General features: G+C 49.0%; 1 protein-coding gene across 1 annotated transcript in view; it reads right to left on the bottom strand.

Annotated features, from left to right (window-relative positions):
• The window catches only part of LOC116629257 (cilia- and flagella-associated protein 46-like), a gene marked incomplete at its 3' end in the record, with an annotated part of 20,355 nt that extends 6,300 nt beyond the window's left edge, over positions 1-14,055 (bottom strand). The window contains exons 1-4 of the mRNA XM_032399554.1: positions 13,951-14,055; positions 9,632-9,731; positions 2,537-2,635; positions 692-882 (exon numbers count right to left, since the gene is read on the bottom strand). The remainder of the gene's footprint in view (positions 1-691; positions 883-2,536; positions 2,636-9,631; positions 9,732-13,950) is intronic.
• Positions 14,056-15,595: the final 1,540 nt, after the last annotated feature.

Here is a 15,595-nt window from a genome sequence, read left to right as displayed (position 1 = left end):
GGTGCAGGTGCGGGTGCAGGTGCGGGTGCAGGTGCGGGTGCAGGTGCGGGTGCGGGTGCGGGTGCAGGTGCGGGTGCAGGTGCGGGTGCAGGTGCGGGTGCAGGTGCCAGGCCGTACACCCTCACAGCACCTCTCCAGGGCCTGCCGTTGTGCCCGGCCCAGGGTAGGTGCTCCGCACGTGTGTGACGAACGTGTCCAGCCCGGCGCGGACAGAAGGCACGGCGTTCCACACCTCAGCACTGACCCATCTGTGTTCCAGACACCAGGTGATGGGCCTGGCTTCGCGGCCGGTGGGCACCACACTGTGGCCGTGGCAGGCTCTTCCACCAGAGCTTGTGGGGCAGGGACAACTGGGTTCTGGCGCTGGCCTTGGGAGGACGTCGGACCTGAACTGGATCTTGCTGTCGGTGTGTGCCTGCAGGCTCGTGGAGCCTCGCTGCTGGGACCCGGGCTGGCCCTAACTTCACGTCAGTCGGTGCGGAGGGCCCCCCAGCCCTGCCTGGGGCCCACTTGGGGCCTCGTCACTGCGGCCGCCGGGCAAGCCCTTTCTGACGCAGGCAGATTTTCCTGCCGGCACCGCTTTTTGGGGAAATGAGCTGGGTCTCATCTTTGTGCTGGTGTCGAGGGGTCTGCCCAGGCCTCTCCCACACGAGCACCCCCTCTGAGCCCAGGATCAGGAGGCACCAGCTACCTGTCCACCTTCTCCAGGGTGTCCGCGACGTGGGCCAGCGGCTTCCGCAGCTGCCGCCGCAGGTGCTGCTGCAGGAGAGGGAGACTCGTGTTCCACTGGGTGGCACACACCACGTGGATGGGCCCGGGCTCGCCCAGCCGCACGGCCCGCTGGAGTGCCACGTCAAGCCTCCGCACCAGGTCCAGCTGGGTCTGCACGAAACACACGGGCCAGTCTGTGAAGACCGAAGGCGAGTCCCGCACACCACCTGGGGCGCTGGAGGGTCGGGAGGCAGCCGGTGGGGCCGGGGCCCCAAGTCTGAGTCTGTCTGTGGCAATGGCCCGTGTCACCTTCTCTAGAAGGGACTGGTTGTCTGTAGGATACTTCCTTAAAAGGCCTAGAATGGGCTCTGCACACCCACGGATGTCTCTCTTCCGTGAGCTGATTCCATCCAAGTGTGCGTATTTCTCGGGCTTGTATATTCACTGTGGCCTACAGCCAGTTATGCTCGCAACCCGAAGACCATCTTCTCTGTTCTGTGCTACAAGTGTGCCCCCACCAGCCAGGCTCTGGTCCCACATTCGAGGATGTGTGGAAGCGGCCTCCAGCCCCACGCTTCCACAGAGCCCCCCGGGGCTGCCCGCCGATCCTAACTCGGCCACGTCCCACGGCCTCTGGCTGCCAGCACCCTCAGGGCCTCCCCTCACACTGCCTCCTGAACTGGCACCTGAAGCCTCCCGACCAGTACCAGCGGGCAGAAGCCGAGGGACTGAGCTCCACACAGCCGCCCGTCGCAGCCCCTCAGGCCATGTGCTCCGCTGCAGCCCGTGATCAAACCTGGGGCCAGTGTGCTCTGCAGCCACGTCCTACACAGCCCTGGTCAGGCTCCTGCCAGGGGCCGGACAAGGTCAAGGCTACAAGAGCCACATGAGCAAGTCCAGCAGGAACATGAACATGCACCAGGCAGCAGGAAGGCGCCACGCGGAGCCTGCTGCAGGTGCGGAGGATGGAGCCCTGTGCCTGCTGTGGCCTCTGGCCGGAAGGCTCTCCGGAGGCGCCATGAGCTGATCCATGAGCGCCCGCCTCAGCTCCACATCAACGCTAGCCACCACTACTCTGTTCCAGTAGATTCTTTTCCTTTTAAGCTGCAAAAATTCTCATTAAAGAGTAGTCTAAAATAATCTCTGGATTCCTTTCCTGGCAGGGCTGCCGGTCCAAATCCTACTGCGCTAAATAAGCCGATGGGAGAGAGCAGCCAAGCTCCTGTCGCCTGTAATTCTTTGCCACCATGTTTAGACAGCTGCTGCCGTGCCAGCTCATCGGAAAGAAGCTGCCTCCTCTCCGACAGCAGAACGAACGTGGCAAACAAGGCCACCATCTCCAAGTGGAGCAGCCGAGGAAGAGCAGCTCTGGTGAGCACAGTACCCCCTCCCAGCGGGGTCCTCTGGACTTGCCCTCCCTGGACTCCCTGCCTCCTCTGCCCCACGCGCCCCTGGGCTCCCCGCCTCCCCCGCCCCACGTGCCCCTGGGCTCCCCACCTCTCCCCCACACATCCTGGGATCCCTGTATCCCCAACAACCTCTGCTGACCCTCTTCTGCCGACCTCCAGATCCCCAGCCCAGCAGCAGGCTGCATGAGCCCCACATGCCCGGCAGGCCAGATGGCCCTGGGAGCCGTGGGGGACTGTGCTCACTGCTGTGGAGAATGGCAGCCAGTCCTGGTGGGGCTCCTGCCAGAGAGGCCGAGTTCACGGGTGGGAACCCGAGGCACAGGAGGCTGGCCTAGTGTCCCCGTCACCTGGGAGCCAGCAGCGTCCAGGAAGTGCACAAAACCGCTCAGTGATGCTGAGCCTGCTCAGGGGTTTACCTCAACGGCTGCTCGGACATAGATTTTAATTTTACTTTCAAGTCTTAAAGCTTCTAATTCGTACTCCAGGCATTCGATTTCAATCAGCTTCCCAGGATCCTGCAGGACACACACAGTTTTTGTATACATGGGAGATTTTTAATGAAAGCAATCACACACATTCATTAACTTCAAAGACCATTTTAAAATACAACTAACTTACTAGGTAGAAATTCAACAAGAAAACATAAGAGAATACAAAGACATATAACAAAAACTTAAAATGTTCCCCCAAAATGCAAAAATTTAAGTGAGAAAGCAAAGTTTTTTTTGATACTTTTTTAATCGTGGGGGAAAAAGGATAGTTAATTTCACTGGACATTGAATTTTTACTTGATTACACCAACTTCAGATGGCAAACGTGTTTTCTTTCACTTAATCCCTGACAGGGTTAGGATGAGAACACCCTGCTTGGTGGAGGCAGAGGTGTGGGCAGCAGGAACCCGGGACTTGTCTTCGCGGGGCACACTGCGCTTCTACCAAACTGCAAAGCTTTCTGCGTTCCCGCCCGCTGTGACTGTGGTGAGAGCTTCCCCACGTCCTCTCCCACATTGCTGAGTGTGGTCAGTCCTGAACTGTAGCCAGTCTAGGAGGTGGGTCACTGTGAGTTAGTACAGAATGGTCACTGGTCTCTGCCTCGGTTCCCAGCTCAGCTCCTGAAACCCTTGTAATGCTCTAAGTGACAGAGCGCGTTGGTGGTATAGTGGTGAGCATAGCTGCCTTCTAAGTGACAGAGCACCAGGAGCATCTTTCCTTCTAAAGATGTGACTCCCATGGGCTCCTGGGTGGGAGCTGGTCATACAAACACCAAGCCATGATTACAAGCTTGGGACTCTCAGCCCTGCCGCTATCCTCCAGAAATGCATCAATAATTGGATCATGCCTACATGAGGAAGCCCCCATAAAATCCCAATAGTACAGGGTTGGGGGAGCCTCCAGGTTGGTAAACATGTCCACATACTGGAAGGGTGACCCACCCCAACTCCACAGGGACAGAAGCTCTTCCCCACGCTTGGGACCCTCCGAGACCTCGCCCTTTATATCTCTTCATCTGGCCGTTCAGCTGCATCCTTTATTATATAATAAATTAGTAAACCTGTTTCCCTGAGTTCTGTGAGCCACTCTGGAAAATTAATCAAACCCAAGGAGGGGGTTGTGGGAACCCTTCATTTATAGGCAAAAAGGACAGAAGTTGTGGGTAACCTTGGGGACCTTCTACTCACCACTGGCACCAAAGTGGGGGAGCAGTTTTGTGGGACTGAGTCCTTCACCTGTGGGATCTGATGCTGTCTCCAATAAGAGCATCAGAATTGTCTAAAATTATAGGACCTGGCTAAATTTATTCCTAAGTATTTTATGGTTTTGATACTATTATAAATGGGATTGTTTTCTTAATTCCTCTTTCAGAGAGTTCATTGTTAGTGTACAGAAACAACTGATTTCTGCTGATTGTGAATTTTGCAACTTTACTGAATTTGCTCATTAGTTCTAACAGTTTTCTGTGGAATTTTCCCTTTAGCTTTTCACCATGGAGTATGATGTGAGCTGTGGGCTGGTCATAGATGACCTTTGTCATGTTGCGATAACATTCTTTCTATACCAAATTTGTTGAGAGTTTTATCATGAAAGGATGTTGAATTTTGACAAATGCTTTTCTTGCATGTGTTGAGATGATCACATGGCTTTTATTCTTCTTTCTGTTAATGTGTTGCATCACATTTATTTGATTTGTCTGCGTTAAACCATTCTTGCATCCTCAGGATAAATCATACCTGATCTTGGCATATGACCTCTACAATGTGCTGTTGAATCTAGTTTGCTGGTATTTTGTTGAGGACTTTTGCATCCATGTTCATCAGGGATATTGGCCTGTGGTTTTCTTTTCTTGTGGTGTCTTTGTCTGGCTTTGCTATCAGAGAGATCGTGGCCTTAAAAATGAGTTGGGGAGTGTTCCTTTCTCTTCAGTTTTGTGGTCTTTTGTTTTTTTTTTTGAAGAGTTTTTAAAGGATTGCCATCAATTCTTCTTTAAATGTTTGGTATAATTCACTAGTGAAGTCATCTGGTCCTGGGCATTTCTTTGTTGGGAGATTTTTTATTACTATTTCAAACTACTTACTAGTTATCAGTCTATTCAGATTTCCTATTTCTTCATGATTCAGTCCTGGTAGATTGTATGTTTCTAAGAATTTATCCATTTCTTATAGGTTATCCATCTTGTTGGGGTATAATTTTCATAGTGTTCTCTTACAATCCTTCATATCTCTGTGGTATCAGTGGTAATGTCTCCTCTTTCATTTCTGATTTTATTTGAGTCTTCTCTCCTCTATATATGTCTATTAAGCCCATTTGGTCTAAAGTGTAGCTCAAGCCCAATATATCCCTAATGATTTTCTGTTTGGATGATATATCCACGTTGAAAGTGAAGTCTTGCAGATCCCTACTATTATTGTGTTGCTGTATATTTCTGCTTTCAGATCTGTCAATACTCACTTCATGCCCTTAGGTGCTCTAATGCTGGGTATGTATGTATGCACAACTGTTACATTCTCTTGATTAATCAATTGTTTATCATTATATAATGATCTTCTTTGTCTCATTACTTTTTTTTTTTTTTACTTTTGGATAAGTAAGTATAGCTACTCCTGCTCTTTTGGTTACCATCTGCATGGAATATCTTTTCCCATCCCTTCACTTTCAGCCTACGTGTGTCCTTAATGCTGAAGTAAGTCTCTTGTGGGCAGCATATAGTTTGGTCTTTCTAAAAAAATTTTAATTCATTCAGTACTCTATGTCTTTTAATAGGCGAATTTACTCCTTCATATTTAAAGTCATTGTTAATAGGTAAAAACTTATTATTATCATCTTCTTTTCTGGCTGTTGTATAGTTTCTTTGTTCCTTTCTCTTGCTTTCTCCTTTTGTGATTTGATGATTCTCCAGTGTGGTATGCTTTGACTCTTTTCTTTTAATCTTTTGTGCATTGTGCTTTGTGGTTATCATGAAGCTTACAGAAAACATCTATAGTCATGACAATCTATTTTAAGTTGAAACAACTTCACTCCAATCACATACAAAAACTCTACCTTTTTACCAATCCCCACTACATTTTATATTTTTCATGTCACAATTTACGTCTTTTAATGTTCTGTATCCATTAACAAATTATTGTAGCAAGTTATTCTTAGTAATTTTGTCTTTTAGACTTTATACCAGGTGAAGTGATTTATACACCACCATTACAGTATAAGAGTATTCTGATGTGACTACATACTTACCTTTACCAGTCAGATTTATACTTTTGTATATTTTCCTGTTACTAATTAATGTCCTTTCACTTCACCTTGAAGAACTCTCTTTAGCGTTTCTTTGAGGGCAGGTCTAGTGTTGATCAACCCCCTCAGCTTTTGTTTGTCTGGGACTGTCTTTGTCTCTCCTTCATTTCTGAAGGACAGCTTTGCTGGATAAAATATTCTTGTCTGGCAGTTTTTCCTTTCAGCACTTTGAATATATCATCCAATCCCTTCCTGGCCTGCAAGGTTTCTGCTGATAAATCCATTGAGAGCCTTATGGAGATTCCCTTGTATCAGATCATTTTGGTTCTCCTGCTGATTTCAAAATTCTCTCTTTTATAATAATAATAATTTGTATAATAGAACTTTGACACTTTTATTATCATATGCCTTGGTGAAGTCTTCACTGGGTCGAATCTCCTATGGGACCTATGAGCTTCGTGTACTTGGATGACCATACCTCTTCTCCGGATTTGAGGGGTTTTCAACCATTATTTTTTTTAATCAGTTTTCTTGCCCCTTCCTCTCCTTTTGCCTCTGGGACTCCCATAAAGCAAATGTTGTTTTGCTTGCTAGTATCCCATAATTCACATAGGCTTTCTATGCTCTTTTTCACTTTTTCTCCTCTGGAAAATTTCAAATGACCTTTTAGTTTACAAATTCTTTTTTCTGCTTGATCAAGCCTCCTATTGATGCTCTCCACTATACTTTTCACTTCATTCACTGTATTTATTCTTCGGCTCCAGGATCTCTATTTGATTGTTTTTCTAAATGATTTTTATCACTATTGAACTTCTCATTTTGTTCACGTTTTTCCTGATTTCATTGTGTATCTGTGTTCCTTGTAGCTTGCTGAGCTTCCTTAAAACAATTATTTTGAATTCTTTGTCTGGCAATTCATATACCTCCATTTCTTTGGAGTAGGTTACGGGAAAATCGTTGTGTTTCTTTGGTGGTGTCATGTTTCCTTGATTTTCTGTGTTTTTTGTAGCTTGTGTTGATGTCTGTGCATTTGGTGAAGTAGTCATCTCTTGCAGACTTCACAGTCCAGTTTTGGTGGGGAGAGACCTTCCCCTGTGGGTGGGGTGAGAATGCCGGCTAGTAGGATGGGGCTGGCAGCTATCGTGCTAGGGAAGGCCCAGCATCATCGTCTCCAGCCTCAGCAAAGACTGCAGGATTCCTCAGCAGTCAAGGCTGCTGGTCTCCAGTTTCAAGGTCTGTTGGGGTCCTTGGTGGCGAAGGCTGCTGAGGACCTCCTGATTACTTTTTCTCCCACGGGGATGTCGTGGCCATGGGGATCTCTTTTGGCACTGGGTCTGGGTTGCAAGCACCCTAGCAGTGGTGGCACGGATTTCTGGTGCACGGGCGCCCACGGGGCAGTCGTGGAGCTGGAGACTACATCGGGGTGCTTGCACAGCAACAGCAGTTCTGGGGTCCTGGGCACTGGCTAGCTGACAGAAGCCATCCTGTGTGTGACACGGGTGTGTGTCCAGTGGCCAGGAAGCCGGGATCTAGATCTAACTGCTTTAAATTCCGTGGCAGGAACTATTCTCAGCCCTGTGTAACTCTGAAGACTGGTCCCCGGTCTCTGGTTAGGTGGCCCCCTCTCCAGCTTGTGTAGTTCCCTTCCACACGTGCACGAGTCAGAACTCAGCTGAAGACTCCAAGGGGGAGCCTCTGGAGCTCTCCAGAACTCTCATTTTGTGCAGTTCACTCCTCTCTGGTGCTCAGTCCTGTGAGCTGCAGCTGTTCCGTCCTCCTGACTGCCAACTCCTCCTCAATCCAGGTAGACTGTCTCGGGCTTCACCTGTGTTCCCCTCCCTCGCCGAGTCTGCAAAGTCTCCAGGCAGTAAGCTCTGGGTGATGATAAGACTCACCCGCATTTGTTCCCCACCTCTCAAGCTTTGCTTTCCTTCATTATCTGTTGTTCAGTGTCTTGAAAAATATTGTTTCATATATTGTTTGGTTTTTTTAGTTGTTTCAGGCATGAGGGCCTTTTACTCCAACTTGGCCAGAAAAAGTTCATTTCTTTCACTATGTCAATTTCATATTCTTTCCCCCTTTTAAGAAAAGGTTCACTTATTCCTCAACAATCATACAGAATGACAGGTTTGTTTTGTTTACCATTCCTCTTAAGAGGACAGTGAAACGTCAATCAGTGCAGTTCCAGTGTTGGAAATCTAACTCTGCCTCACAGTCACTTCTGGTTTCCTCGATTATGACTCTTCCCTCTTGGTTGATGTTGCTCCACACTGATCCCCTGAGTGACCCAGCTCTTGGACTTCCCAGCCAGGAGGCTCGTCAATGCAGGGAGACCCTCTGAAGAAAGAGCTGACAAACCCTGGACATCTGAACATGCCCACTTTAGGGAGACTGTAATGATGTTAACATCCGTTCCTCTGTTCAACAAAATCTGCCGAGCACCTCTGAAGTGCCGGGCATTGCGCTGGGAAATGGGGCTACAACAGCAAACGGATCAGGCAGGTCCCTGTCCTCCAAGAGGTTGTATTCTCATAGCGAAAATGGACAATCACCAAGTAACACATAAACATCGTCATTAGGCATAAAGGTCAAGATGTAATAATGTAACTAACAACTTACCAGGAAAATGTAACAATTCCAATACCCATAAAAAATGACAAATGTATGCTGTAAAAATGAGATACTCATATTTGCAGGGAGAGATTTAACACATTTCTCATAGAAATCAAGAGAGTCAACGGATAAAAATGAGTGCGGATGTAAAAATCTAAACCAATTAACACTGAGAGCTCTTTAATGGATACCTACAGAATCCTTTACTTAAAAAATGAAGACATCCTTTTCAAGTATGCACAGAATATTTACAAAATCTAAGAACAACAAATACTGAGTATGTTGCAAAGGGCCAGTGAGGAGAGGGTGCTGTGATCTCAGAGGTGCAATTCACTGGGCCCTCTGCATTTGAGTTACATATTTAACTTTAAAAAAGAACCGGTGCTAGATGTTTCCACGGATACCACAGACCACGGCAGCACCAGGAGGACAACGCACTCCCAGGGCGAGTGTCCCTCTCACAGGAGGTTGCTCTCTGCGGGTGGTCTGAGCAGGGTGAGACCCCAGTGCTAAGGCTGGGCCACTGTGTGTGGAAACAGAAGATGGGAATGGGGCCGTAAAAGAACTCTGAAGTCCTTCAAAAATAGCTACCTCCGCTGTTTCCATCCCCTGTGCTCTCTGGCCGCGGAGTTCTCCGGCCTCAGCTCTACCCACCCCCGCACGCCCGTCCCAGCTCTCCCATCTGGCAGTCCTATCCAAGTACTACCAGACTGTCAAGGTCCAAGTGAACTTTTATTTCCTTTTTTAGAACAATTTCCAGATCAATAGAACCACAAATATGACTGATTTCCCTTCTGCTAAACTGTATGTCTTATTACCTGCACCATGGAAGGGGTCCTATGCTAGAGCTTTATTTAGAGGGAAACTTTGGAGAAGCAGCTGATATCTAAGACTCACAGGTACTTTGGGACTAAACACAGCAGGTGCCCAATGGAAAAGGCAGGAAGTGACGCTGGGGGCCCCACGGACCGTGGCAGCGAGAGTGCGTGATGTGCATGTCACATCATCTCAGCTGGGTGAAATGCACATGTGGAAAACGAGGCACTTTGCCAACCACACTGCTAGGCCCTCCTGCGGGAGGGTTTTGGAATTTCTTTCCCTTCCTTTTGCCTTTTACGTCCAGGTGACAATGAGCAGGTGCCGTACATCCATCCGCAGTCACCCATCACTTACTGTGCTGTCAATATTCTTCAAGTCTGAGAGGCAGCCAGAGGAGATCTCCTCACATTTCAAGGTCAAAGAGAGACGAGCCAATTCAAAAAGCAAAAGAATTCTGGAAATGAAGAAACAAAAGAGCAATGGATCAGAGGAGGCGTCAGGGAACATTTACCTGCATGTACCTGTAGGGGAGAAAAAGCAGTCATCGTTTAACCAGAGGTGGGAAATAAAAATAAAGCAAACATCCTAGGGCCATGGTCCCCAAGCCCAGCCCCCGCCAGGCCCTGACAGAATTTGGCGGAAATGAAGAGCTCCGTCCGCTGGGTGAACTGCTGCTCCTTCTGGGCCCTCAGGTGCGTACTAGTGCAGGGAAGGAGGCAGGGAAACGCCCCGCACAGCCTCTCGGCGCCTCAGCTGTCACCGTCCGGATCATCAGAGCAGTGGGGGCAACATGGGGAACAGCCACGAATTTCCTGACTCAATGCCTCTTCCTCCGACCACGGGACAAGCATCCAAGGATATCACTAGTCCAGGGCTTTGTAGAAAGTAGCAGGCTGATGTTAAGATCTATATGGGAATGCAAAGGACCCAGGAGGGCCGAAGTGACTTTGAAAACAAGGCTGGAGGACTAGACTACCTGATCTTGAGACTTAACATAAACCCGTAGGAGTCCAGGCCTGACATAGGACAGGCCCGGGTCCTCCGCCGTGACCGTGACATCCTGGACCAGGCACTCTTGGTTGCGCACGGGAGACGCATCCTGCACACCCTAGTACCTTTAGGAGCACCCCTGGCTGCCAGCCACGAGGCGCCAGTAGCAGCCCCCACAGCGGCCACTGGGAGTCTCCAGACGTGCCAAATGTCCCCTTTGCGAGCTAACCATCACAGTCTTACCCAGACCCCAAATGGCTAGTCTGCTCTAATAACCGAACTCGGTGTCGCCGCCCTCCCCAGCCTGCACTCCCAACCATCCCCGCCCACCTCCGCCCCTGCTCAGCCCCTGCAGCTCCAAGGGCCCTGGCAGGCCTGGCTCGACATCCTGCCCCTCAGTGCGCCCTGAGCTCCGGCCACACGGACCCGCTGCGCAGGTAAGGAGGGAGAACCCGGAAAGATATAAATCACTGGGTTTTAGTCCTTTTTTCAGTTTTAAACTAACAGAACATTTTTTCCCACCCAGAATTCTAGGCACAGAAGCCCGGGTGGAGGGGTGTCAGCAGGGTCCCTCACTCAGAGTTGGGAGCCTGAGGCTTTTAGACAGGAAGGACCTGAAAGCACACACAGAAGGCAGCTCGGGGCAGGCGGCCAGCGCAGGCCCTCTCCTCCAGGCCGAGCAGCACCGAGCAAACGCACGCCGCACGCGAAGCCAAGGAAACCTAACTGTCCACATCAGGAGCTGCTGGGCTCAACCCCTCTGGCCACACACAGTAAAAGCAGAAGTTCTTACAAAAGTAAAGCCACAGAGACACCGCAGGGGATAGAACCTTTTTCAGACTTGGAGGGTGGGAGAGCCTTGCTGGGCACATAGGTAGAGGTGGGGGACACAAGGCCAAGCCTGGCTCATGGTGGGGGTTAGGGGGCACACAAGTGGGGGTCAGGGTTTGCAGCCAGCTCTGAGCTGGGGCCACACGACCTGGACTTCTGGGAGACCTGGGTCAGCCCTGACTCACAGGGCTGTTGGGCAAGGAATCCACGACAGGCCCAGGACTGGTGGGAATGAATATGAGTTCAAATTATTCTTATATTAAATAAAACATTTCTGTACATCAAAAATTAATTTTAAAAACCTAAAAGGTATACAAACTGGGACAATTGATAAATATACTAGAGCTGGAGTGCTCAAATTTTAAAATAGAAAAATCTGCAAGTCAATAATGAAATGGTTTATACCCTACTTATAAAAAATGGGCAAAATAAGTGTATAGGAAACTAATAAAGGGAAAAAATGCCAGGAAACGTAGGATAAAACACCAGCAGTCAGAGGACGGAGTGAGAGCAACGGCATGCCCCTCTCCTCGGAGAGGTCAGAGGCAAGGGTCTTCACGTGCGTGCTCCGTGTGGCTTTTGCAGCATGCATCAGTGCCCGAGTCCCATTTCTAGAAGCTTCCCCTGGAGCTGCTCATATCAGTAGTGAGACCCCCAAGGGAGGGCCCAGCTGTAACAAGGGATGCTGGAGGGGACACTGCACATTCGTGCATACACATGTCTATGCGTGTGCATGGGTTCTCCTAACCCCAAGTGCTCTGACTGGCCTCCTAGAGGGCCTGAAAACCCATGTGAAGAACTTAGTTGCAGAATATTTTGTGATGCAGAAACATGTTCACAATTCATATGGGAGAAGTAGATTAAAAACCTAGGTGATAATAATGTTGAAAATATACATTGATCCATTTTCAAACTTCCTACAATTACTGCATATTAAATTTGAAATAAGAAAAAAATCATGAAAATCATTTAAAGATTTATTTATTTATTTTAGAGAGAGCGAGTACGGGGGTGGGGGACAGGTAGGGGCAGAGGGAGAGAGAATCACAAACAGACTGCACTGAGCAGGGAGCCTGATTGGGGCTCAATCTCACGACCCTGAGACCACGACCTGAGCCGAAACCAAGAGTCGGATGCTTAACCAACTGCGCCACTAGGCGTCCCAATGATGAAAATCATTTTAAAAATATGTATATACACCACCCCTGGTGCATTAAATCTGTACAAATTCAAAAGCCGTGGACGAGTCCCTACAGGAAGTGACATGAACACAAGCCATCTTGTGGTCCCTCTCATCCAATCTACTGCAGGCGGCCTCAAGATGCCTGGTGACCCTGCTCCCTGGTGTTCACGGCCTGTGTGATCCCTTCCCTTTGAGTAACTCACTGCTAACCAACAGGAGACCTCGACCTTGGGCCTGATCAGATCCCAAGCAATTCTGACTTCCCTTGCGCTGGCCAATTATCCCTAGCTGGCTCTGATAAAGCACCTGCTTGTCGAGCTTCAGAAGAGACCACGGCCCCGCCAACACCTGGATGGCAGCTGCACCTGGATTCCCATCCCACAGACACCGTCAAGAGAATCAACATGCATCGTCGTAAGCTGCAAGCTCTGTGGTAATTTGTGAAGCAGCAATGGATAACACACCCCCATATGAGTTTTCTAAGGCGGCTGTGATGGATTACCATCAACTAATTGGCTTAAACAACAGAGATTCCATCTCTTACAGTTCCAGAGGCCAGGAGACTAAAATCAGGGTATTGTACGACCACGCTCCCTCTGAGACCTCTACCGCAAGACCCTTCCTTGCTCTGCTGGCTTCTGGTGTTTGTCAGCAAGCCTTGTGCCCCCTGACTTGCAGCTACAACACTCCAATCTCTGCCTCTGTTGTCACCTGGCCTTCTTCATCGTGAGCATCTGCATCCCAAATTTCCCTCTTCTTATAAGGACAAAAGTCACTCATTAGTGCCCATCCTAATCCAGTATGACCTCATCTTAACTTGATGACATCTGCAAAAACCCTATTTCCAAATACGATCATGTTCACAGGCAGCAAGGGTCGGGACTTGAATAGATCTTTTGGGGGAACACAGTTCCACCCATAATGCCCCAAAATTAACGAATGAGTGACAGACTGAAAAATACATAAATAATTATTATAGACAATGGCCAAAATGTTTCATGTGTTAGGAGTGCAGAGAAGTTGATGAGAAAAATCATTGAGAACTCAAAAGATAAAGTCTCAAAAGTGGTAGTTCAGAGGCCTCCACATATGGCTGAGTGTGACACCTTATGGGGAATCGGAGGCGCACAGACGGAAACCAAAGCAGTAGGATCATCTCAGCCACCACGTTACCAGGGTGGCGGTGGGGTCCATTCTTTTAAGTCAGCACACGTGAGAATGCGACAAAACAGCTGCTAGATTGGGAAGCACACCCATCATTTCTGTGGGAATAAACTAGAGGGTACATTCTGGCTCATTCTGTCAGCCTCTGGCTCAGCTATCCATTCCTGGGAATCCAATCCAGGATGCCTCCTAAATGCAAACAGCACCCAGAGGATGGAGGAAGGCACAGGATTGAAAAACTGCGTGCTGGGGGTGGAGGACTCCAGCTGCTGAGAGGTTAGACTGCTACTCAGAAAGCTGTGAGATGTTTCAATAACTTGAAAAGTACCTATGCTGAGAAGCTAAATGTGATTTAAAATGTACGATATGAAGCTACATATCCCAAATGCTCCTCGAACAGTACAAACCTCAAGACCAGAAAAGAGTAGAATCTCCACAATGGCTAATGCTTGATACGGTACAATGATTATGTAGATGTGGAAGTGGAAAAAACACGGACACTTACTTTTCCTCTCTGATTGAAGGGAAGCGCTGGTGATTATAATCACTTAAATGTTTATAGGCCTTCTTCAGAATGGAGTTCACATCTTCAGGTAACTCATTTTTATCCAATTTTCTAGAATTTATTCAAACAATAAATAACCAAAATATCATGTCAGATTTGTTCAAATTATCCTAAGACAAACTCCAAGTCTATGAACCTGTGTTTCCCACTGAACAGGCCTAAAAAATCCCTCTTCCTTCGTTCCTTCACTCTCCAAGATGACTTCTCACACCTCCTTACTCTCCTCACTCCCAGAACAGGCTCCTTTTCCCTGTACAGCCCCTCTGCCAGAACCAGACCCATAGGAGGGCAACCTTGTAGGCTGGCTTGGCCCTTCATACCTCCCCCGTTCAGGACCCGGGGCAGCCAACTGCCTCCCTCTGGACAGCTTCCCTCTACTCACACACACACTGGATCTCCTCACTGCCCTCCCCTCACACACACTGATCTCATGCCTTCTCCTCACACACACTGATCTCCTCATGCCTTCTCCTCACACACACTGATCTCCTCACTGCCTTCTCCTCACACGCACTGGATCTCCTGTCCTCAACTCACACACACTGGATCTCCTCACTGCCTTCTCCTCACATGCACTGGATCTTCTCACTGCCTTCTCCTCATATGCACTGGATCTCCTCACTGCCCTCACCTCACATACACTGATCTCCTCATGCCTTCTCCTCCCACACACTGGATCTCCTCATGCCTTCTCCTCACAGACACTGATCTCCTCATTGCCATCTCATCACACACACTGGATCTCCTCACTGCCCTCACCTCACACGCACTGGATCTCCTCACTGTCCCCAACTCACATGCACTGGATCTCCTCACTGTCCTTGCCTCGCACACACTGATCTCCTCATTGCCATCTCATCACACACACTGGATCTCCTCACTGCCCTCACCTCACACGCACTGGATCTCCTCACTGCCCTTGCCTCACACGCACTGGATCTCCTCACTGCCCTTGCCTCACACGCACTGGATCTCCTCACTGCCTTTTCCTCACACGCACTGGATCTCCTCACTGCCTTCTCCTCACATGCACTGGATCTTCTCACTGCCTTCTCCTCATATGCACTGGATCTCCTCACTGCCCTCGCCTCACATACACTGATCTCCTCATGCCTTCTCCTCCCACACACTGGATCTCCTCATGCCTTCTCCTCACACACACTGATCTCATTGCCCTCTCCTCACACACACTGATCTCCTCACTGCCCTCACCTCACACACACTGGATCTCCTCACTGCCCTCACCTCACACACACTGGATCTCCTCACTGTCCTCAACTCACACACACTGGAGCTCCTCACTGCCTTTTCCTCACACGCACTGGATCTTCTCACTGCCCTTGCCTCACACGCACTAGATCTCCTCACTGCCTTCTCCTCATATGCACTGGATCTCCTCATTGCCTTCTCCTCACACACACTGGATCTCCTCACTGCCCTCACTTCACATACACTGATCTCCTCATGCCTTCTCCTCACACACACTGATCTCCTCATTGCCATCTCATCACACACACTGGATCTCCTCACTGCCCTCACCTCACACGCACTGGATCTCCTCACTGCCCTTGCCTCACACGCACTG

This window comes from Phoca vitulina, unplaced genomic scaffold (assembly GCF_004348235.1).
Source record: "Phoca vitulina isolate PV1807 unplaced genomic scaffold, GSC_HSeal_1.0 scaffold477, whole genome shotgun sequence".
In the NCBI taxonomy this organism is placed as follows: Eukaryota; Metazoa; Chordata; class Mammalia; order Carnivora; family Phocidae; genus Phoca; species Phoca vitulina.
This window is presented reverse-complemented; position numbering and strand designations above follow the sequence as displayed.